Consider the following 23,473-nt stretch of genomic DNA (forward strand, 5'->3'; position numbering starts at 1 on the left):
GTTTTTAGCTCAATTGTAGCAAAACGTGATCACCAAAAAATCCCCTATTAGGGCCATTTCACACATCCGGCTTTTCGCTGGATTGCCGGATCCGTCACACTCCAGTACAATGTATACAGTACAACAACAGCGTGGCAACTTCCGGGTCACATGCTCCGGTCACATGACAGCACGTGACCGTAGCTTGTTGCGCTGCCATTGTACTGGATCACACTGTACTGGAGTGTGACGGATCCGGCAATCCAGCGAACAGCCGGATGTGTGAAACGGGCCTTAGCCTGACAGTCGGGCTCCTGAAGACAATTACAAACTGTAGCTTATCTGTTGTGTGGTTCTGTTAGGCTGCGTGCCCACGACCAGTGTTTGCAGCGTTTTGGACACAGTATGCTTCAGCTGCGTCCAACCCGCTGCGGTGTACAGTACAAGCACAGTGGATGGATTTCTAGAAATCACGTGCCCACTGTGCTTTTTTGCGCAGCAAATACTAACCTGTGGAGCGTTTTTCCAGCATGTGAATTGATTGCTGCGGATTTGCATGCGTCCTCCGTAGGGAGAACACAAGCGAGAGACTGCAGCGCACTGAACCCTGATCGTGGGTACAGTCAGCTGTGGTCTCCTGCGGAGGAGACTCGCGGTCCCACAGTTCTGAACGCAGCGAGACCTGATCGTGGCCACATACCCTTATGGTTGTAAATTAGACACTGATCTCTTGCATCGTATGGCCACCTGGAGACATTGGGGCATTCCGTGATGTGCAGCGAGCCGAGGAGTGAGGAGTTTTGCATCTCTCCTAAGCCCCCCGCCATGACAGAGGCGTCCTGAGCCCGGACCCTACAAGTGCCTCCGCCGACACCACCGGGCTGAAGCGATCAGCTGTTTTTTCTTCTTTATACTATAACTTGGTGACTCTGTCAGGATACTGTATAGCCCTAATTACTTGGGTTAATGGTTTTGCACCAAAAAGGCAAGCTTTGTTTAGGGCGGACATAGTTCAGCCACAAACATTGTGGAGACAGGAGACAGGTTAATAGGGGATTTTATGAGGACAGGCTACTCTATGGGCTCTGAGTGGGCACTCGCATGCCAACTAGACTTCGGCATTCCTCTCAATTCTCCAATCACAGAAGCCGATCGAGACTACTCATTGAGCACCCGCCAGTCTGCACGGGGCACAGGGACAGTGACCGGGCACACATCTGAAAATCTCAGGAACCATTGGATTGTAAAACGCTGCATTTTCACAAAGTGGGAAAGAACCCAAATGTATACTTTTTTTTTGCGCTCAGCTAACGAAATGTTAAAATTCTACTGTGAAATACAAAGTCCAATACACACAATGCATTTTGGTCTGTGGCCATTTACCATGCCCTGGCAGATTTCTTGGCTCTATGGACACCACGTCTATTACACTCGGGTGAACCCAAAAAGTAATTTCAAACTGAAGACTTGGGAGGTGTTTTTCCCTCAATAGTGGTAGCAGTAAGTCCAGCTGACCATCATCCACCTTCTGTTCAGAGCTCGGACAGAGGCCCCACCACGGCCAGATTCTTGAATGAGTAAAATAAGAAAGTCCAGCTAAAATTATCAATTTCTTGAAAACTTCTGGTACACAGGACATCAAACATTCAAAAGAAAGCTGCTATAATGGTGTATGCATCAACGCGTTTCTGGTGTGCATCCCACAATAATCATGATCAAGGGTGGAAGCCCACCAGAAACGTGTCGATGCATACGCTACCATTGCGGTTTTTTTTGTGACGTCATCAACTCCCAATCCAGCGACCAATTCTCATAGCGCTTTGAGACCGCAGCCTATGAGAGAGCAGAAGTTTCCTGGAGCATGTGCAGAGTGGAAAGAGCACTGGTAGGTGGGTACGTTAGTGATTGACCCCAACAACACCTCGACGGCCAAGGTGGCGGACCTGGGTAAGAAGTACTGCGTCTACTGCCTGGACGACGTGACAAGCCTGGAATCCGCTGCACCGAGTGCTTCTCGGCGGGAGCGGAGATCGGCAATCACCGGCGGTGGCATGGATACCAGCTGGTGGACAGGGGGTGCTTAACTCTACGGGGGCCCGAGGCGGAGGGAGGCTGGATGAGCAGGGAAGAGCAGCTTCTGCTGGATGCGATTGAACTGTTCGGCTTTGGGAATTTGGAGGATATGGCTGCCCATGTGGGTGCGAACCGGACACCCCAGGAAGTGATGGAGCACTACGTCACCATGTACATCCACGGAAACCTCGGCAAAGCGTGCATACCGGACAACATTCCCAACAGAGTGACCGACCACACCTGTCCTACCGGGGGTCCTCTGTCACCCAGCCTGACCACTCCATTACCTCCCTTAGACATCACTGTGCAGGAGCAGCAGCAGCAGCAGCTGGGGTACATGTCGCTCCGCGACGACTATGAGATCAAGTATGATCAGGACGCCGAAACGCTAATCAGCGGCTTGTCTGTCAACTACGACGACGTTTAAGTAGAACTTAGAGGCTTGGGTGGATGTGTACGTCCGGAAACTGAAAGAGCAACGGAGGAAGAACGTTGCCCAGGACTATAACTTGGTACCAGCATTTTTGGGTAAAGATAAAAAGGATAAAGAGAAGCCCACCAAAATGAAAGTCTCGAAAGAAGAGAAGGAACTGCGGACGCTCTATCAGTTTATGTCTTCTAAGGAAAATTTACTCGCCCACCCCAGGGCTATGGGACACCCGGTGCCGGGCCGGACTAGTCCGGGGGTCGTCAGTGGTGGCGGGGCCCGACTCCGTGACCCTGGTGGGTGTCAATTAAATATGGCTGGTGACTTGGGGTTTGAATAAAGTTTGTGTTCGCGACGCCACCTGTGGTATGCGGCTATTAAGCCGCTGCTGCTGTGTGAGGCCTCCGGGGTGATGAAGTGGCAGCAATGGTGGTACTGCTCCCCACAGGTGGAGCGGTGCCCCGGGGCACAGTTGGTGCTCGTGAGAGTCTATGGTATAATGGAAGGCTAAGCAGATGAAATAACAGAGGCAACACCAAGGGTGCAGTTTCAAGTTGTTTACTCACACGTCCTGTGTGCGCACACTGGTGCCTCTGGACTGCTGGAACTCACTGTCAGGGACCTCCGCCGTTTGAGTGATTTCTGGAATGAAAGCCGGTACCCTTCTCTCTAAGGTGTCTCTGTCTTCAGCTGTCTTCCTAAGCCTAGCTCTTTTAGGATGAACCGGCTCGGCCTCCACTACAGCCTCCAGGCTGGGGGGGGGGTCACCTGTCTGATGATTATCCCCTTTCTAGAGGTTCTGCGGTGGGCTGTGGCCCGGGGAGTTTACAACTTTCCCTGGGCCTCGGTTTTCACTGTTGGAGATGATTTTTCACTCCTTCTGTTTCTAGGGACCGTCCCCTGTTGCAGCTTGATCCCTCCACCGATGTTCCTGTGGAACAGGCCACCAGCTCACAAGCTATCCGTGGCGCTGGAATCCCTTCTTCTCTCTGCTTGGTGTCACCTGGACCCTCTGAGTCCCAGGGTCTTCACCAGGAAGCGTCACTTTCGTTTCTTAGCTCCTGTCTGACTAGAGCTTTTCTTCTGCTTCTCCTTCTTGTCTGCCTCCTGCAGACCTCCTCCTCCTTCCCCTCACTCTCTTCAACTCCACTTCAACTGACTACACTTGACCTTCCTTTCTCTGTCTGCTCTCTGGTGGCTCCTCCCACCTCCCCAGTTGCTAAGCTGTACCCTATAGGAGCAGGGATGGGTCTTATGGCCCCTCCCAGCATGCAGCATGGGAGGGTTACTGCCACTGTCCCTGGTCCCAGTGTGTACCTAACAATGGGTGTTGTGTAGATTTACTAGGGGACCGGCGTTCACTCCTTTCCTCACCCAGAATGGGGCATCACACCGCTGGATGGGGTGCAATGTCCTGTGGCGACGGAAGCCTCAGGGGTGCCACAAATCGACGACTTCTACGAGAACATTCACAAAGAGAATGCTGAGGGGAAAACTTCGAGAGCTACAGAAGTACCGGCATCACCAAGATGGAAGAGGCTGCCGAGTATGAAGCTGTCCACCACAAGCGGGAAAAGCGGAAAAAGAATAAAAACACTGCCGGCAACAAAAGGGGACGGGAAGACGGCAAAGAGGGAGAATTTGCTGCCATCGAAAACCTTCAAGGGTTCGAAATGTCATCGGACAGGTATAATGGTGTTTGCATCAACGCGATTCTGGTGTGTATCCCCCAATAATCATGATCAAGGGTGGAAGCCCACCAGAAACGCGTCGATGCATACGCTACCATGGCGGTTTCCTTGTCAATGTTTGATGTTCCGTGTACCTGAATTTATCAAGCAATAAAGAAGAAATTGTTCATTCGAGCTGAACTTTCCATTTTCCCCTGAAGCATCTTATGTCCTTTGTCTCTAATTTTTTCCATTCTATTGAACAACAAAGAAACCGCTAGCATTTTTTTTTTGCTATAAAATCCAAAAACTGCTTCCATGCCTATGTAGAGCTTTCCGTTTGACGTGTAGGCTATGTGCCCACGTTGCGTTGTGTCCCTGCAGAAATTTCTGCAGCGATTTGACAGCACACGTGCGCTTCAAATCGCCGCAGAAACACTGCGTAATGGATGCGGTGAAAAGCCAATTTCATGCGCTCTGGATGCAGCCCCCACCATAGAAAGAGCGGGGGCTGCATCCGAAGCGTATGAAATAAGTGACATGTTGCTTCTTAGAACGCAGCGATTTGACAGCATGCAAATCGCTGCGCTCTAAAACGCAACGTGCGCATGGATTATGCACAATCTTCATAGATTGTGCTGGGGACACAGGACGCATGCAGTTACGCTGCAGTGCAATATGCAGCGTAACTGCACGCAAATACGCAACGTGAGCACAGAGCCTTAAAGTCCCGAGCATCTTCCAAGAGGAAATCCCCAGAATGTACAGGCGACTACATGGCATTAATAGCAACCTGAAATAATTAAAAGCCATTTGAAAGCCTCAATCTGCACAGCGAGACGTCTTTACACAGAAATAGGTTACGTGGTGTGCACAGGGGCAGCAAGGGATGGGAAATAACTGCAAGGGAAGTTTTATAAAAATACCAGAAACACCGAGTGATTTTACAAGAGTTTATAAATGCTGCAAATTAATGAGAAGAATCTGGATCACAGAGAGCCTGGAGGAAAGAAGGAGAGAAAGAAAAAAAGGGCAGAAGAAAAAGAGAAGACACAGAGGAAGCCAAAAAAAAAAGGGCAGACGAAAAAGAGAGAAGACACAGAGGAAGCCAAAAAAAAAAGGGCAGACAAAAAAGAGAGAAGACACAGAGGAAGCGAAAAAAAAGGCAGAAGAAAAAAAGAGAGAAGACACAGAGGAAGCCAAAAAAAAAAGGGCAGACGAAAAAGAGAGAAGACAGAGGAAGCCAAAAAAAAAAGGGCAGACAAAAAAGAGAGAAGACACAGAGGAAGCCAAAAAAAAAAAGGGCAGACAAAAAAGTGAGAGAAGACACATAGGAAGCGAAAAAAAAGGGCAGACGAAAAAGTGAGAGAAGACACATAGGAAGCGAAAAAAAAGGGCAGACGAAAAAGTGAGAGAAGACACATAGGAAGCGAAAAAAAAGGGCAGACGAAAAAGTGAGAGAAGACACATAGGAAGCGAAAAAAAAGGGCAGACGAAAAAGTGAGAGAAGACACATAGGAAGCGAAAAAAAAGGGCAGAAGAAAAAGAGAGAAGACACAGAGGAAGCGAAAAAAAGGGCAGAAGAAAAAGTGAGAGAAGACACAGAGGAAGCGAAAAAAAAGGGCAGACGAAAAAGTGAGAGAAGACACATAGGAAGCGAAAAAAAAGGGCAGACGAAAAAGAGAGAGAAGACACAAAAGAAGCCGAAAAAAAAGGGCAGAAGAAAAAGTGAGAGAAGACAGAGGAAGCGAAAAAAAAAGGGCAGAAGAAAAAGAGAGAGAAGACACAAAAGAAGCCGAAAAAAAAAGGCAGAAGAAAAAGAGAAGACACAGGAAGCCAAAAAAAAAAAGGGCAGAAGAAAAAGTGAGAGAAGACACAGAGGAAGCGAAAAAAAAAGGGCAGAAGAAAGTGAGAAGACACAGAGGAAGCCAAAAAAAAAAAAAGGGCAGAAGAAAAAGTGAGAAGACACAGAGGAAGCCAAAAAAAAAGGCAGACAAAAAAGAGAGAAGACACAGAGGAAGCCAAAAAAAGGCAGACAAAAAAGAGAGAGAAGACAGAGGAAGCGAAAAAAAAAGGCAGACAAAAAAGAGAGAAGACACAGAGGAAGCCAAAAAAAGGCAGACAAAAAAGAGAGAGAAGACAGAGGAAGCGAAAAAAAAAAAAGGGCAGAAGAAAAAGAGAGAAGACACAGAGGAAGCGAAAAAAAAAAGGCAGCAGAAAGATAGAGGAAAACAAATACAGAAGGAAGGCAGAGAAAAGAGAGAAGGGAAGACAGGCAGAAGACATCCACCTGCTGCACCGAGAGCTCAGCCTCCATGTGCGGCACCTGCAGACTCCGCGCTGCAGTCACCTCCTTGATCCACCATAACCGGGGTACAAGGAAGTGAGCAGCGCCGCCTCCATGTCCGCACACAGTGCACAGCCCGGGGCCGGGGCCGCCGTCCTCACTCCCCGCTCCTACCTACCTCTCCCCGGAGCCGTCCTCTCCCCGGACAGACCTCACTGACCTCTCACCGGAGGCGGCACAGTCGCCGGCACTGACGTGGGGTGTGGTCACCAAAGAAGGAGGCGGGGTTACAAGACAGACCTCACCGCTAATTGGCTGGTGGGCGTGGCTTCTAATGATTACGGCGTAAGTGACATTTCGGGCGGCGGTGAGCGTATCGCAGGACTGCATCTACCATAGTAGATGGGCGTTATAATTTGGCTGATAACAGCTAGCACTAGTTTAGGTTCTCATCTATGGTTTTGCCTTAGGAAACCTGTGTATTAAAGGAGGATGAGCTACAGTATATACATCACGGGGGAGCTAGGGGCTACAGTATATATATATATATATATATATATATATATATATATATATATATATATATATATATACATATATATATATATCACAGGGGGGCTAGGGGCTACAGTATATACATCACATGGGGGCTAGGGACTACAGTATATACATCACAGGGGGGCTAGGGACTACAGTATATACATCACATGGGGGCTAGGGACTACAGTATATACACCACAGGGGGTTAGGGGCTACAGTATATGCATAACAGCATATACATCACATGGGGGCTAGGGGCTACAGTATATACATCACAGGGGGGCTAGGGGCTACAGTATATACATAACAGTATATACATCACAGGGGCTAGGGGCTACAGTATATATATCACAGGGGGGCTAGGGGCTACAGTATATACATCACAGGGGGGTTAGGGCTGCAGTATATACATAACAGTATATACATCACAGGGGGCTAGGGGCTACAGTATATACAGTACATAACAATATATACATCACAGGGGGCTAGGGGCTACAGTATATACATCACAGGGGGGCTAGGGGCTACAGTATATACATCACAGGGGTCTAGGGGCTACAGTATATACATCACAGGGGGGCTAGGGGCTACAGTATATACAGAACAGTATATACATCACAGGGGGCTACGGGTTACAGTATATACATCACAGGGGGGCTAGGGGCTACAGTATATACATCACAGGGGGGATAGGGGCTACAGTATATACATCACAGGGGGGATAGGGGCTACAGTATATACATAACAGTATATACATCACAGGGGCTAGGGGCTACACTATATACATCACAGGGGGGCTAGGGGCTACAGTATATACATCACAGGGGGGCTAGGGGCTACAGTATATACATCACAGGGGCTAGGGGCTACAGTATATATATCACAGGGGGGCTAGGGGCTACAGTATATACATAACAGTATATACATCACAGGGGGCTAGGGGCTACAGTATATACATAACATTATATACATCACAGGGGGCTAGGGGCTACAGTATATACATCACAGGGGGGCTAGGGGCTACAGTATATACATCACAGGGGGGCTAGGGGCTACAGTATATACACAACAATATATACATCACAGGGGGCTACGGGCTACAGTATATACATCACAGGGGGGCTAGGGGCTACAGTATATACATCACAGGGGGGCTAGGGGCTACAGTATATACATAACAGTATATACATCACAGGGGGCTAGGGGCTACAGTATATACATCACAAGAAAGGCTGTTGGCTACAGTATATAAGTCAAAGGGGAGCATGGGGCTACAATATATAAATCACAGGGGAGGCTGGGGGCTACAGTATATATGTGACGCCCCTGGACTATTCAGGTCGTCACAGGGTACTGCACGCCCTTTCTCTCTAGGGCAGTATTCCGCCTCCCTCTTGGTTCTGGGTTCCCATCTTGCAGTGCTGCCTCCAACAGCAAATCAAATCCTAGATACACCCTGCACCACACCCACCAGGCACACCAGTGAACGACTTAAGCGAAATAGGGTCGCCCACCTAGGGGTTAGGTGAGGGAGGTGAGGAGTGTAGAAGAGGAGTGTAGAAGAGGAGTGTAGAAGAGGAGTGTAGAAGAGGAGTGTAGAAGAGGAGTGTAGAAGAGGAGTGTAGGAGAGGAGTGTAGGAGAGGAGTGTAGGAGAGAAGAGTGGTAGCCCTCGAGCTGAGAGGAGCTCAGAGGAAGCTGGGAGTAGTAGCTCCCAGGGGAAGCTGGCTAGGTTGCAGACGGTGGTCTGGAGCTATAGGAGTCGGACCCCCAGTCGCAGGGGATTGAGGCTAGGTGCTTGGACCTGTCAAAGAGGACGTTCAGCAGCCTGATCCTATCACTGGTCCGGGACTGAACGCACTGCGGGGTACACGGACCCTAGGTCGGGGAGAAGCTTCAGGCAACCTGGCAATTAACCTGAGGAGAACGGGGCCTTTATGGACTGTTCCCACCAGCTCCAGAATCGGGGCACTAGCGCAACGAGGGGGATAGGGCTTTCCACACAAGCAGCCCACTGAAATCCCAAGCGTGAGCCCTGAGAGCAGGCTCCCTCACTTAGCCACAGTGGGGAGCGGGGCCCGGCAAGTTTTAAGCTACCGGGCCACTACAAAGAATCTAAACTTTGTGCCAGGAGGCAGGTCACGGATCACCAAGCAGCACTGCAGGGGATGGGACCCGGACGAGACTTGGTTTACCCGGTTGTCAGCATCTGCTTATTTGCTGAGTGAGTACCTGAGTGACCCCCTCCCTTTCACGGCACCCCATAGCATCATCCAGAGTCCCGGGGCCTGCCCCTACCCGTGGAGGGCAATGACACCTTGCTGCCCCACTTCATCACCCTGGGTACTCCCAACGGCAACGGCGGTACTCCCAGTTACCGCACATCACGGGTGGCGTCCCGAAATATAACTCCCCTGTAAATATCCCCTTTCACTTTAGAGTGTGGCCCCTGAGCCCCCGGGTCCGGAGACCCTCGAGCCCCGAACAGACACTACCCCCCGGATCCGAGCGGTTCGATCCGCTGCTGGGGCGGCACATATACAAAACAGGAGGGGCTGGGGGTTACAGTATATACATCACAGGAGAGGCTGGGGTTACAGTATATACATCACAGGAGGGGCTGGGGCTACAGTATATACATCCAGGAGAGCCTGGAGGCATAGACGTTACTGAAGGACATACACATTACTGGCGGTCATACACATTACTGAGAGGCAGACATGTTACTAGGTGGCATACACATTACTGGGGGGCATACATATTACTGGGGTACGGGAGCATACAGCTCTGTGGGGCCTATACAGCACTGGGGGCACATAGAGCTTTGGGGGCCCAAACAGTTCTTGAGGGCCGTTACAGCCCTGGGTAGGCATTTACAGCTGTAGGGGGCACATTGAGCTCTGGGGGGTGCCATACATGTGTCGCCCCCGCGTCAGCAGCCAGGCTGCTCAGATCTGGATCCGCGGTGGCTCGAGAGGGCTCAGGACCCGTGGGATTGTGCGGCTCCTCAAACGAAGGGGGGTTATGTACAGGGGATGGTGTGGAAAGTTCATGACACCACCCGTGGTGCATGGTAAGGTGGAGTACCACCGCTGAGGCTGGGAGTACCCGGTGGCGAAGGTGTGGGCAGCCAGATGTTTAACCCCTCCACGGGTAGGGGGATGCCCCAGATTTCGGTGATGGTGACGGGGATGTGCCGTTGGGATGGTAAGGGTCACTTGCGTACTCAGTCCAATAACGCTGACACCTACAACTGTAGTAAACCAAAGTTCTTGACACCACTGCCGCTGAGGGGGAGCACGCCTGGGTCCCGTGTCGGTTGGTGTTGCCTGTTAGTCTGTGACCTTTTCCTGTGGCACCTTGTCTTCCAGTTGGTCCCTTTAGTTTAAAACTAATCAAGTCCCGCTCCCCAGTCTGGCTAACTGAAGGAGCTTGGTCTCAGGGTTTATGCTTGGGTTTTTCTGGACCGTATTTGTGGAAAGTCCTATCCCCCTCGTTGCGCTAGTACCCCGATTCTGGAGCAGGTGAAGAACGGATCTTGAAGGCTCCGTCCTCGTCGGGTAAATTGTCAGGACGCCTGAAGCTACTCCCTCACCTAGGGTCCACGTACCCCGTCGTGCCCTGGCCCCTGCCCAGTGATGGCAAGGCCGCCGGCTGTCCTCCTTGACAGTCCGTGCCCCTTGTCACGATCCCCCTGCAACCGGGGTCCAGCTCCTACCAGGCCCAGACCAATGTCTGCTACCTAGTAGTTCCAAGGAGCACAGCTCCTGACCTCCTCTCTCTCTGAGAGCTACTTCTCACAGACTGACTCCTGACCCTCCCCCCCTTAACCAACCCCCCAAGTGGGCGACCCTATTCCACTCAGGCCGTCTGGTGGGTGTGGTACAGAGCGTTCCTAGGATTTTGATTAGCTGTTCTTGGCAACACCAAAGGTTAGGAACCCGTAACCAAGGAGGAGGTAGATATTGCACAGAAGGGCAGATTGCACCACACCCTGTGACGACTTGATAGGCCAGGGCATCACATACAGCTCTGGGTGGGCCATACAGCTCTGGAGGCACATACAGCTTTGGGGGGCCAATACAGCTCTTGTGGGCCCATACTGCTCTGGCGGAGAGATCCACACAGCTGGATGGGGAGGTGGGAGGGCACATACCGCTCTGGGCCCAAGGGATGCTGCCTCTCTCTAGTCTCTTCATCTGCGGGATAGGAGCGCAGCACATTGTGCGCTAGCTCTGCCCACAGATGAGCCTCTATACACGTGCACCTAGTGTACAGAAGTGAACGCCGGATGCTAGTGCCAGGTTTAAAAGGTCGGCAGCCAGGCAAGTGCGGCTGCTGGCCTGAGGACTGCGGTCCCCAGAACTCGGTCCTGGGATCACAGAACTGACCACTGCCCCTGACCATCGCGAGTAGGCCCCAGCACTTGCCCAGGTGCGCCGGGTGCTGACACTGGCCCTGTATATGTGAATGATTAGAAGAGACCACACAGTGCTGATCTAAGAGTAGTAAATCAGTGAGTTTTAAATAGAAATGTACTTAAGTATGTACTCCCCTTTCGGTCGTGCATTCAAGCACTTCATCCAATCTAAGCAGGTAATGTTATCCCAATAATCAGGAGTCCCCTCTGTATGCCGCACACATCGGTTGCTGTGATCAAATCCTCTGACTGGATCAACACAGAAGATACAAAATTGTAGGAAATATGTCAATGAATTGCGCTTCCAAGGGGTCCAGGAAGAATAAAAAATGTTTTATTTAAAGTGGTTAAAATACAACACGTTTTGGCCTTTTGGAAAGGCCTTCTTCAGGTAAAAAAATATGATTAATTAGAGGTCGGTGCATGCCTCAACTTTTCTTCCCTTTTTGTTTCTTTTTTTCGCATTGTTTTTTTATTCCTCATTCTTTTTTTTATTCTTCATTGATTTTCTTTTTTTCTTCCCTCTTATATGGGATCTTTGTATCTAGGAAATTAAATGTTGAGCTTTTATAATCTAGGTGTCTCAGTGCCTGGGGGCATCCCCACCCTTTCCTTCAATTCTGTTCTGACTATATCAGGCATTCATTTCTGTGTAACACCCAGTGTGATTGGTAACATGATTGTGCGTGTACCACACAGTCATCCGCTTATAGAGTTAAAGGGACTCTTTCAGCACATGATGAAGTACAAGTGCTCATGCATCATGGCGGGGTTAATTGTTTAAATTCACTTTTCCACCTGCTTGCTTTCCCTCAATCTACAACCTCCCCTCAACATTGATTGAGAGTTATGGCCAAAGAAGGGCAGAGATAGCGGGAAAACAAACAGGTGATAAGGTGTATTTAAAGGGAATCTGTCAACAGGTTTTTGCTGCCTAGTCTGAGAGCAGCATAATGTAGGGGCAGAGATCCTGATTTCAGCAATGTGTCACTTACTGAGCTGCTTAGTGTAGTTTTGATAAAATCATTGTTTAATTAGCAGTAGATTATCAATAGAGGACTATTTGGCGTGCTGCAGGTAGTCCAGTATATTCATGAGCTCTGTATAACTGCTAGATCTGCAGCAGAGAAAACATTGATTTTATCAAAATGACAGCAAACAGCTCAGTAAGTGACACATCACTGGAGTCAGGGTCACTGTCTCTACATTTTGCTGCTCTCAGATAGTGGAGCAAAAACCTGATGACAGATTCCCTTTAAATGACTATATAAAGAGAAGGGCTGCACACCAGTGACTATGCAAGGGGAATAAATGTAAAGCAGAAACTGCTGTATGAATACTGGCATGAAAAATACAATAGCTATATGTAAGAATGAAAATATGACAATGGAATCTGCATAACTGCCATGAACTTTAAGAATAAGGAGAAATTTAGCTATTGAATTGATCAATGCAACAGAGCCCCAACACCTCGTCACGGTATTCTTTTTTCTTTCGTTTGTGAACCCGACCCCACCCATACCTTGCCAGTCCACATTATGCATAAATAGCCTGGGTCTCAGCTTCCCATACACGGTAAGTTTTTTAACTGCAAGAGAGGACACACATTAGCTAGGGACCCCAATGTAAGAGAATACCGTGACGAGGTGTTGGGGCTCTGTTGTATTGATGAATTCAATAGCTATATTTCTCCTTATTCTTTAGTTCATGGCAGTAATGCAGATTCCATTGTCATATTTTCATTCTCACATATAGCTACTGTATTTTTCATGTCAGTATTCATACAGCAGTTTCTGCTTTACATTTATTCCCCTTGCACTGTTGCTGGTGTGCAACCCTTCTCTTTATATAGTGAGGTTTATTTAGGGTTTTTGCACCCAGTTCAGACTTGAATGGTCTTCCAGACGTTATTTCTTAATTGATTCCCTTTAAATGATTAACCCCCATCGTTATGCACAAGCGCCTTCACCTGGTTTTCACAATCATCCTGTGCTGGGTCTCTTTTAATACACCATCTTAGGCCCCCTTCACACGCATGTGTCTACGGTATGTGCTAGGTCCGTGCCCGCATGTACCAGAGACATGGGCACACGTAAACCCATTAAAATCAATGGGTTTATGTGCACGCATGTGTGCAGCCATTGGCCCGGGCCTCCGTGTGGAGCACACGTGAGCCCGTGTGCTCCACACGGATGCATGTCCGTTTTTCTCCGGCAGCACGGGTGTCACGCGCCCCGCACATGTACCACACGGATGTAGTGTGGATGCGGGCCCACGTGGTTCGCGCCGGAGAAACACACGTGTCATGTTAAAAATAAAAAAAACACATACTCATCTGCACCAGCCCTGCAGTCTCTGCCGCGGCTGTCACCTGCATCCGACCCCAGTGAATTTGAACAATGCATGATCTTCACTGGGGCCGGATGCAGCATCAGCGGGGCATGGTCTGTGCTGGACACTGTCAGTCAGCATCACAGACAGCTCCGGAAGAATCAGGTAAGGCGGGAGTTTCCGTTCTCCGTGTGTTATTACGTATAACACACGGAGAACACGAATGTGCCACAAACACGGCACACGCAGGGGAAAACTCACCTTTGACACGTCCGTGAATATCACGCACGTGTTTCACGGACGTGTGAAGGTGTCACGCTCCCGATACCTCAGCACCGCTCCTTACCCACTGACCCGGTCGCACCATCCCAGCACCGCTCCGTGACCACTGATCCTGTCCACGTGTCCACCGGTCATGGCTACCGCCCCCGCTCGTGCTCTCCTGTGTTCTGTTCCTGGTCTCAGGACTCTGACTCTGACTAATGCCTCTGTATAGGACCAGGCCGCGCCCACTCTCCTGGTCTTATAGGCCCAGCACACCTGAAGCAGGAAATGACATAGGGCTGTGCTGGGTATATAAGACTTGCCTTTCCATGAGGGTGAGGCCTGATCAACGTGTCTTGAAGCCTTCTCTTTTGAGCTAGATCCTCAGGTCCCCTTGTACCGTGTCCTGTTACCTGTACCAGCATTCTGTACCGTCTTAAAGTACTCTGTGACCCTGGTGACCTGGTTATACCTGTCCCTGCCTCGCCAGTGCTCCGGCTGCCGTGTACCCTGCCCTCCGGTGGCGTGCATGTGTGAAGCCCCACAGGTGTAGTGTCGGTGCATTACCTTCAGGGACTCCACTCGGCTGGATCTTGTCACAGGTAGGAGATCTTCTTCTTGTCGTGACGCCACTCTCAGTATTGCGGTCAGTGGGGACCGCCACTGCAGGTTAAGGGACGCCTGGGGCTGATGGTGAGTGCAGTCGGTTGTAATAGCCTCCTGAGAGTGAGGCAAGCCCCAGGGCCCGGTGTAGGTGCGTAGTACCACAAGGCGCAGAATAACTCCACACAGGCAGAATGTCTTTCAGGGTTTTTACTCACTTCAGGTGGCAGGGTGAGTAACCCGGGCGTAGCTGGGATGAACCAGGCGGGAACCAGGTGTCCTTCAGGCTGACTTGTGAGGGTGACTACTAACTCGCCTTCCTTAGCCCTTGGTGGTTTGGGGTGACCCCGACTTTGAGTCCCTATGGGGGTCACCCAGGGAAGTTGCTGAAGCCTCACTCCCCTTCGTTTGCCGTGTGCTTGTTGCCTGGGCCAGATCACTCCAGCTTCTTGCCTCCTGTGAGCTATGGGCCCTAACTGTGGCTACGTGGCTGCGGCTTTTTGTGGTGTTGTGGCGTGGGCTTTGAGAGCCCCACACCGGCAGGTTTAGCAAAAGAAAGCTGGATCTATCTCCGCTCCGGGATCTGCCGCCCGTTTGGGCCTGGTACTCCCTAGCAGTCTCCTTACTTCCCACTCCGTGCCCTTTCTTTAGCTGAAGATGGATTTCGGGTAGCACTCCTAGTTGACCGTTCTCCCCCGTCAGTAGCCACTGCGCGGGCGCTGTTAGACAGCAACAGCCCCACAGGTCTGCTCCTCACTGAGCCCTATGGAGTTCTGCCCTAACTGACTCACTGCCCCTCCTCTCCTGTTCTTGCCTACGCCACCTAGCAACCAGATTCTCTTACCACACCCCTTGAGAGGAGATGGAGGCTTTTGGCCCCCTCCACTATTCCAGTGAAGGTCAAGGCTTTTCCCCCTCCTGGGATCCCCAGGGGTCCTCTCATGGGTACATGTGTGAGACCTGATCACTATGCGCCTGTGTTCCACACCCCGGTCAGCCTTCGGGATTACCTGTATTGTACTGTCCCCAGCATGGGTGCAGTACTCAGTGGTGCCTGACCAGGTCAGGGGCGCCACATTCCCCCTTAGTTATCACCAGCACGTCCTCGGGCTGCAAGACAACATTTTAAAATGCATAAAAACATTAAAACATGTAAAACATTTTTAAAAGCACCAGGTACCATACATCACCACCCTCCACCCACAAGTCCGTTAACCCACCCAAAAACCCTTTCACGTTGGCCGCGACTTCAGCCACTTCTGGCAGGATGTAGAGGCGGCTTTCATGGGCTGGTGGTTTCAGGGTATACCTGGCCTGGTGGATCCGCGCCTTCAGCCTCTTCTGGCAGGATGCAGAGGCGGCCTCCACAGTTGGTGCTGACCAGGTACCCTCTTTGTGGTGGAGAGCCAGGCCCCATAAACAGGCATGCTCTCTGGTCGCAGGTGAGCCAAGGCCCTATATACGGACGGGCTCCTCCTGGTTGCAGACGAGCCAAGCCCCTAAACAGGCTGACTCTGGTGGTGGTGGTGCCCTTTTGGTGTAACTATTTACACTGCGAGAGTTTGTGGCTATAGCCAGTTCATAGCCTTAAGGTTTATGGTTTTTCTCACAATAGTTTTTGTGGGCACATGCTTAAACGTGAACGTTGCAAAACAAAACTTTTCAAAACTTCAACTGGTAACTTCTTTCTTTACTTTACTCCTCCATACCAGGGCTTGGGCCTGTAGGGCTGCGGCACCTGTTGCTTTCTTGGCCTCTTTCTTCATCTGTTGTTGTCTCATCTGCAGGTTCCTTGTCTCTGCTTTCTCTATCTTCATCTGTTTCCTTTCCTGTATCTGTTTCTCTTTCCTGTAGCATGGGGTGGCTGTAAGGTTTGCTGGTACATAGTGCTACGTCAAGCGCGTACAGTCCTCTCTCGCCTTGATGCATGGTAAACTGTACTGAATCCCCCATCTTTAGGTTTCTGCCAGGGTGTCCTCTAGGCAGATGAGCGCTCACATCTCTTCGGTTGACAAATATCCCTTCCTTCACACCAGGTGCTACAATGAATCCATATCCACTTCTCAAATTGAAATCCTCCACTACTCCTCTGCAAAGGGGTCCTCTAGCCTGGGCTTTGGCTCTTCTCAGGGACCGTTTTTCTTGTAGGTCTCTGGCTGTGACTTCTCTCTGCTCTGGAGACTGTGGTGCAGGGGACAGCGTTGTTCTGTTGCGACGCCTGGTCTTGCGGGCTGGGTTCTGCTGGGCTGTTACCTCAATGCCTGCAGGGCCCCAGGTGAGGTTTCTGGGCTGGTCTTCGTCAGCAGACGGTGTCAAGTCCTCTTCATCCCAACGGGAATAGGGTAACATCTCCGGCTCTGAGTATTGCTCCACTGCCGGTGGCTCCGGAGTCAGCTCCTCAGCTTCCTGGCCTCCTCTCCCCCTTAGTTCTTCTTGGCACTCCTTTGGTGGCAGTGCTGGGGATGGGCTTTCTTCAGCAGGCCCAGGCGGGGGACTCTTTGGCGTGGTTGCTGCAGGGGTTGCTGGAATCCTCTTGGGGGTGTGCGGAGGGAGCAGATACCGATCCACCATCTCTTGTGGGAACTGGGCCTCTAGGTCAGCCTTCAGCTTCCAGTATTCGGGGTCCTCTCCTATCAGGGACTTCCTAGCAGGGACCTCTTTGGACTGGGGAGCGGTGTCTGCTCTGGCCTTGCAGGCCGGGGTAAATGGTGATGCAATCTCTTGGCGGGCCGCGCCCTGTATGGCGGCGGCCTGGTCTTGGCGGGCCGCGCCCTGGATGGCGGCGGCCTGGTCTTGGCGGGCCGCGCCCGGCATGGCGGCGGCCTGGTCTTGGCGGGCCGCGCCCTGTTTGGCGGCGGCCTGGTCTTGGCGGGCCGCGCCCTGTTTGGCGGCGGCCTGGATCGGCGTCGCTGTCGCGATGGAATCGGTGCAGGCTGGGCTGGGCGTCGCTGCAGGGACCGGGTCTTGGTGGGCCGAGCAGGGCATCGCTGCGGCGGCCGGGGCTTGGCGGGCCGAGCAGGGCATCGCTGCAGCGGCCGGGGCTTGGCGGGCCGAGCAGGGCATCGCTGCGGCGGCCGGGGCTTGGCGGGCCGAGCAGGGCATCGCTGCGGCGGCCGGGTCCCGGCGGGCCGCACCTGGCGTGGCTGCGGCCTGGCTCAGCGTCGCCGCGCCGGGCGCCTCTTCAGGGACCGCGGGCGTGGCAGCAGGGGTCGGGGCATCCGGGCCGGCAGGGGTAATACTGGACTCACCCATCGGTGGCAGCATCGGGGTCTGAGTCGTCGCCGTCCGGTCTGGCACTCGTCGTGCGGTTCCCCCTTCATAGGCCTGAACCGCGGCAGCCATCTCCAGAAGTTCCATGCGTTCTTCTCTGATCTGCTCCACGACCCGAGTCTCCAGTCGGTCGCAGAACTGGGCCAGCTCCCGATACCACCAGGCAGCGGAGCCCGGTTCTGGGTTTCTGCGGTCAGACGCCATTTCTTCTGCGCCCTCTTCTGCACGACTCTCCAGCTGTGGACTCGCCGTTGCCTCTAGTAGCAAGCTGTTCAGTTTCTGCTCTGCCTCTTTCAGCAGCTCCTCTCCCAGCAGCAGGCTTCTGGCTCCCTTTCTGTCCCGACGTCTCTGGACGCTTCCGCTCTCTTCACAAGCGAGGTCAGAACTCTGCAGGGGATCTCTTGGTAGCCACACCTCTTCGTGGGCGGTAACTTCTTCCAGCGCGGGCTGCTGTTGTTTTTCAGCGCGCTTTTCATGGTGGCAATATGGCGGCGCTTCCAATTTTTCAAGCGGACCGCCCAGGCACATGGTCACCTGTCTGGACAGGTCTAGTCCTTATCCTGTTCGTGACGCCAGATGTGAAGCCCCACAGGTGTAGTGTCGGTGCATTACCTTCAGGGACTCCACTCGGCTGGATCTTGTCACAGGTAGGAGATCTTCTTCTTGTCGTGACGCCACTCTCAGTATTGCGGTCAGTGGGGACCGCCACTGCAGGTTAAGGGACGCCTGGGGCTGATGGTGAGTGCAGTCGGTTGTAATAGCCTCCTGAGAGTGAGGCAAGCCCCAGGGCCCGGTGTAGGTGCGTAGTACCACAAGGCGCAGAATAACTCCACACAGGCAGAATGTCTTTCAGGGTTTTTACTCACTTCAGGTGGCAGGGTGAGTAACCCGGGCGTAGCTGGGATGAACCAGGCGGGAACCAGGTGTCCTTCAGGCTGACTTGTGAGGGTGACTACTAACTCGCCTTCCTTAGCCCTTGGTGGTTTGGGGTGACCCCGACTTTGAGTCCCTATGGGGGTCACCCAGGGAAGTTGCTGAAGCCTCACTCCCCTTCGTTTGCCGTGTGCTTGTTGCCTGGGCCAGATCACTCCAGCTTCTTGCCTCCTGTGAGCTATGGGCCCTAACTGTGGCTACGTGGCTGCGGCTTTTTGTGGTGTTGTGGCGTGGGCTTTGAGAGCCCCACACCGGCAGGTTTAGCAAAAGAAAGCTGGATCTATCTCCGCTCCGGGATCTGCCGCCCGTTTGGGCCTGGTACTCCCTAGCAGTCTCCTTACTTCCCACTCCGTGCCCTTTCTTTAGCTGAAGATGGATTTCGGGTAGCACTCCTAGTTGACCGTTCTCCCCCGTCAGTAGCCACTGCGCGGGCGCTGTTAGACAGCAACAGCCCCACAGGTCTGCTCCTCACTGAGCCCTATGGAGTTCTGCCCTAACTGACTCACTGCCCCTCCTCTCCTGTTCTTGCCTACGCCACCTAGCAACCAGATTCTCTTACCACACCCCTTGAGAGGAGATGGAGGCTTTTGGCCCCCTCCACTATTCCAGTGAAGGTCAAGGCTTTTCCCCCTCCTGGGATCCCCAGGGGTCCTCTCATGGGTACATGTGTGAGACCTGATCACTATGCGCCTGTGTTCCACACCCCGGTCAGCCTTCGGGATTACCTGTATTGTACTGTCCCCAGCATGGGTGCAGTACTCAGTGGTGCCTGACCAGGTCAGGGGCGCCACACATGGTCCAGTGGATCCACCTCCTGGGCCTACCAGTCCTCCCTGCCCTGACAGAAGGGGGCCTTACCTTGTTTTCCCTCAATTTCCACCCCTTCTTTGATTGACAGCTCTGGCTTGATAGCACTAGAGAAGGGTCGGAGATAGATGGAAAACAAGCAGGTGGAAGGTGCACTTAAATAGGTGCATCTTAAATAATCGCATCAGCTGGCAATAGAGGAGATAGGGAGATTAATTCCTCCCTCTCCTCTGCAGCTGTGCTGCGATCGCAGGATCGGATCACAGTAGCATGACACTTGGCTTACACTCGCAGCACAGCAGGAGCACTTGCATCGGATGCCATACGTTTGTGTGAACCCCGGCCTAAAAATCCTCATTTTTGGAGAAGGCACTCGAATATGCCAGTATACTCGTATGTTATATGCCTCCATATACTTCCAGTGTGCCGCCCCCGTGCCAGCTCGGATCCGGGCATGCTGGGGTGGTGGCTCGACACAGTGTGTAGTGAAGTGGGACACCACCGCTGCTGTTGCAGGGCATCCGGGGGAGATGTTGTGCAGCCAGTTGTTAACCCCTCCGTGGGTAAGGATGATGGCCCCGGGACCCGGTGATTCTGTGCAGGGGATAGCGACCGCAGGGAGTGTTCGTGTACTCACAGTTACTTAACCACACAAGTCTCTGGTAAACCAAGGTGATGGTGGCTGGTGCCGCGGCCGGTTGCATTCGGGTCCCCCACCCGGCTGGTGGTCTCTATCCTTTTCTCTGCACTGTTTTGTATAAGGTGGACTTCCTAGCGTGAAACTCAGGAGTCCGCTCCCGGCTGGATGTGGCCTAAGGAGCCATGCCCGCAGATGCTGGCCCGTGGGATCTATGGGCCCTGGCGGTGACCTCTTATCCCTATCGGTGGGCTGTTGTCTTTTATGAGGGACTTTGGGTGGGACAGGACCTCTAGTCCTGGCCTCAATCGGTGAATTAACCATTCCGCTTTGTTCCGGTTCTGGCTTCAGGGTCCGAGTACCCCCTTTGTGCTATGAGTTCCTGGTTGGTTCCCCATGTCGGTACCGGTGGGCTACAACCCTGTCCCGGTCCACCTCGGTTCTGCCGAGTCATCTTCCCGTCTCCTGCTGACGGAGACCACCGTCTGCCTCCTAGCCAGAGGCACCAGAGCTCCTACCCTGGTACCATTCAACTTGAACTTTCCTACTGGAGCAAATTGAACTCAAAGGTGATCTGCCTGTTTTTCCCGCCCTGGGCTTTCTGGACCCCTGGGTGGGCGTGTCCCAACCGCCTGGTCACACCCACTGGTGTGTATCTTTCCCTAAGGGGGGGTGACTAGGGTTTCTGGTCGGCTGTGTGTTTCTTAGTGGGGTAAGCAGGTGTTATGCGGGGGCCTATTTGTGACTACCTGGTTTTGCCAGGGCGTCACACCAGCACCAAATGCAGATTCAGCTGCCAGGATGCCGTAGTTGTATAATTATTGCTGGCTGCAATACTATTTGTATTATTTTCAGTTATTATACTCTTTATATTTCCTGTCATGTATAAACATCTCATTCTTCTCATTTACCACGATTGATAGCGTTTTATGTATGTAAAACTAATATTGTGCAATATTTCGGTAACTGCTTTCCTTTTCAAGGGTCTGATCAGCTGGTTGGATTAATTCCTAATCCTCAACTTCATCCCCTGTGTGTGAGCGCTGATAAGGCTTTCTGCTTCCATTTGTGCCAAGAGATAAGACACCACAGTGTAACAGAGATATTGGGCAAGTGCGGCTCTGTTACACTGAAGGATAGCTATGTGTGTATGTTGTTCCGAATTGGAAATTAATTATTTACTGCCAGTAATATTGACACGAATGTAGATCATATCTGTGTGAGGGTCCATTTACACAGCAGGTTTATCATGAACGTGCGTTCTTACACGATAATCGTGCCGTGTAAACAAGCTGCCAACCACCCAATGAAGGTGGAGCACTCATCACTGAATGAGAATACTCATCACTGGGCCGGTGAGGGTCAGGGGATGTCATGGGTGGCCCTGCCCGGTTTCGTGACCCCGAGGTGTCCATGAAGGGATGGATAGTGGGATGATGGTGGGGAGATGAGGATTAAGGGGTTGATGAAGTTGGGAGTAGTTGTCTCGTGACACCACCTGTGGTGTGCGTCCAGGGATTAGTCTGTGGGTGCTGTCCTCTGGGGTAGATGGTGTCGCAGCTCGGGTGGTTCGGCCCCACAGTTAGAGCTAGGCCCCAGGGAGGATGATGGAGGTGGTAGTGGCCGCTGCCACCGAAGCGCAGGCGACAGTGTCGGCAAGGACAAGCTGACAGTGGTTGCGGTTCAAGGTCTTTACTCACTGTATGATAACCGCCCACGGAGTGCCGGTTTCTGCTGTGATGGGCCTCAGCCGATCCCGGAACCTTCGGAGGTCAGAACAGGTGCGGTAGTCCATGGGCCCTTCCTCCTTGCGCTGTGTATGTGGGTCCCATGTGGCGTGAAGCTACACAGGGTCACCGGTAATTGTTGTTTTGTTTCTGTCCCGTTTGCAGGCAGCGCAAGTCCTTTTTGGGCCTGACCGTGATCGTGACTCCGGGCTCTATTTGCCACTGTGCTCCGGTATCTAGTGATGGCCATAGGGACGTGAAATCCCCCTGTCCGGCAGATTCTGGTGGCACAACTTGAAGTATACGCCACCTTAGGGCTCTGTAACCTAAACTGCGCTGGTCCCAAGGGAGCGATGAAGCTCTCCCCTCAGCGACTGTGTTTTTCTCCTATGTCCCACAGGATCTACCGGTAACCAACTCATCTCCTGTCCGCTTCTCCGGAACTCTCCTCTTTCTGTCTCTGTGCTCCTTACTCCTCCTTGGTGGTTGCTCCTCCCCTGAGTCCCTGTCACTAGTGGATGGAAGCCCAGTGTTTGGTTGGCAACCTTAGGGGAGGGCAACCTACTGTGTGCATGGAATGAATGGATGTGGAACCAGCACCGACCTCCTCCGGACCCGGGAGGACTATCACACCTAAAGTGAGATGCAGTACCCTGCGGTGACCGAAGCCTCAGGGGCGCCACAAATGAACAAAACATTTAATCCGGTGAAATAACCATTTATGCTGCACAAAAGATCTGCGGTCTCAGCAGCACATCATCCAGTGTAAACAACGCCATGCTATTTACAGTTCATGCTATATACATTACTTGCCTTTCTCTTCAGCGGTGATATCTTTTATTCTTATTGTGGAGGAAGGAGTTGCTCAGTGTTAGGAAAATGTCTACAGAACAAATCTTTGGGGAAACATGGAGATGCGGTGTTCTGCGTTGCACTTGCTAGGTGTCATGCCGGCGTCAGACTCTTCACACTTCAGAGTACGACAAACTGCCTGGCATTCTTTAGTTGCACAGGCTGTCATGGGTATCGGTTGATTCATGCTTTACTGCTCTACAGTGTGTTGCCAATAGTGCCTGTGAGCACCGCTATTGCGGTCCACTCACCCCCTTCTTGTGACTTTTGGGCTCCGTGACCTCTGATGTCCAGTGATGTCACGTCAGTTTCCAGTTGACGTGACATCACCGAGGCCGGCCGCAGTCTCCCTGAGTGACTGGGTTGTGGGTGGTGTTTCACCGCTCGTCACAGCCCAATGTCGCTCCTGCTTGCGGTGCTCTGCTGTGAAGGAGAGAGCACGTGAGGTCCTGCGCTGTGATGCTGGGCTGTGACGAGTGGTGAAACTCTGCCCACAGCAGGTTCCTCAGGAAGACTGGGACCGGCCACGGACATCCCCGGACATCAGAGGTCACGGAGCCCGGGGGTCACGAGATGGGGATGAGCGAACCGCAATATCACCGCTCACAGGCACTATTGCCAATACAAGGTGTTTGAGAGAAATCTTGTTTCTCAA

The 23,473-nt window shown here is 52.1% G+C and overlaps 1 protein-coding gene and 1 pseudogene across 1 annotated transcript in view; one reads left to right on the forward strand and one right to left on the reverse strand.

Moving 5' to 3' along the window:
• LOC142248783 (putative ferric-chelate reductase 1) overlaps positions 1–6,702 on the reverse strand; it is a 92,573-nt gene extending 85,871 nt beyond the window's left edge. The window contains exon 1 of the mRNA XM_075320083.1: positions 6,615–6,702. The gene's annotated coding sequence lies outside the window, so the exon portion shown is untranslated. The remainder of the gene's footprint in view (positions 1–6,614) is intronic.
• LOC142250074 (transcriptional adapter 2-beta-like) lies at positions 1,841–22,264 on the forward strand (annotated as a pseudogene).
• The last annotated feature ends 1,209 nt before the right edge of the window (positions 22,265–23,473 follow it).

Source organism: Anomaloglossus baeobatrachus, chromosome 8 (genome assembly GCF_048569485.1).
Source record: "Anomaloglossus baeobatrachus isolate aAnoBae1 chromosome 8, aAnoBae1.hap1, whole genome shotgun sequence".
Classification (NCBI taxonomy): Eukaryota; Metazoa; Chordata; class Amphibia; order Anura; family Aromobatidae; genus Anomaloglossus; species Anomaloglossus baeobatrachus.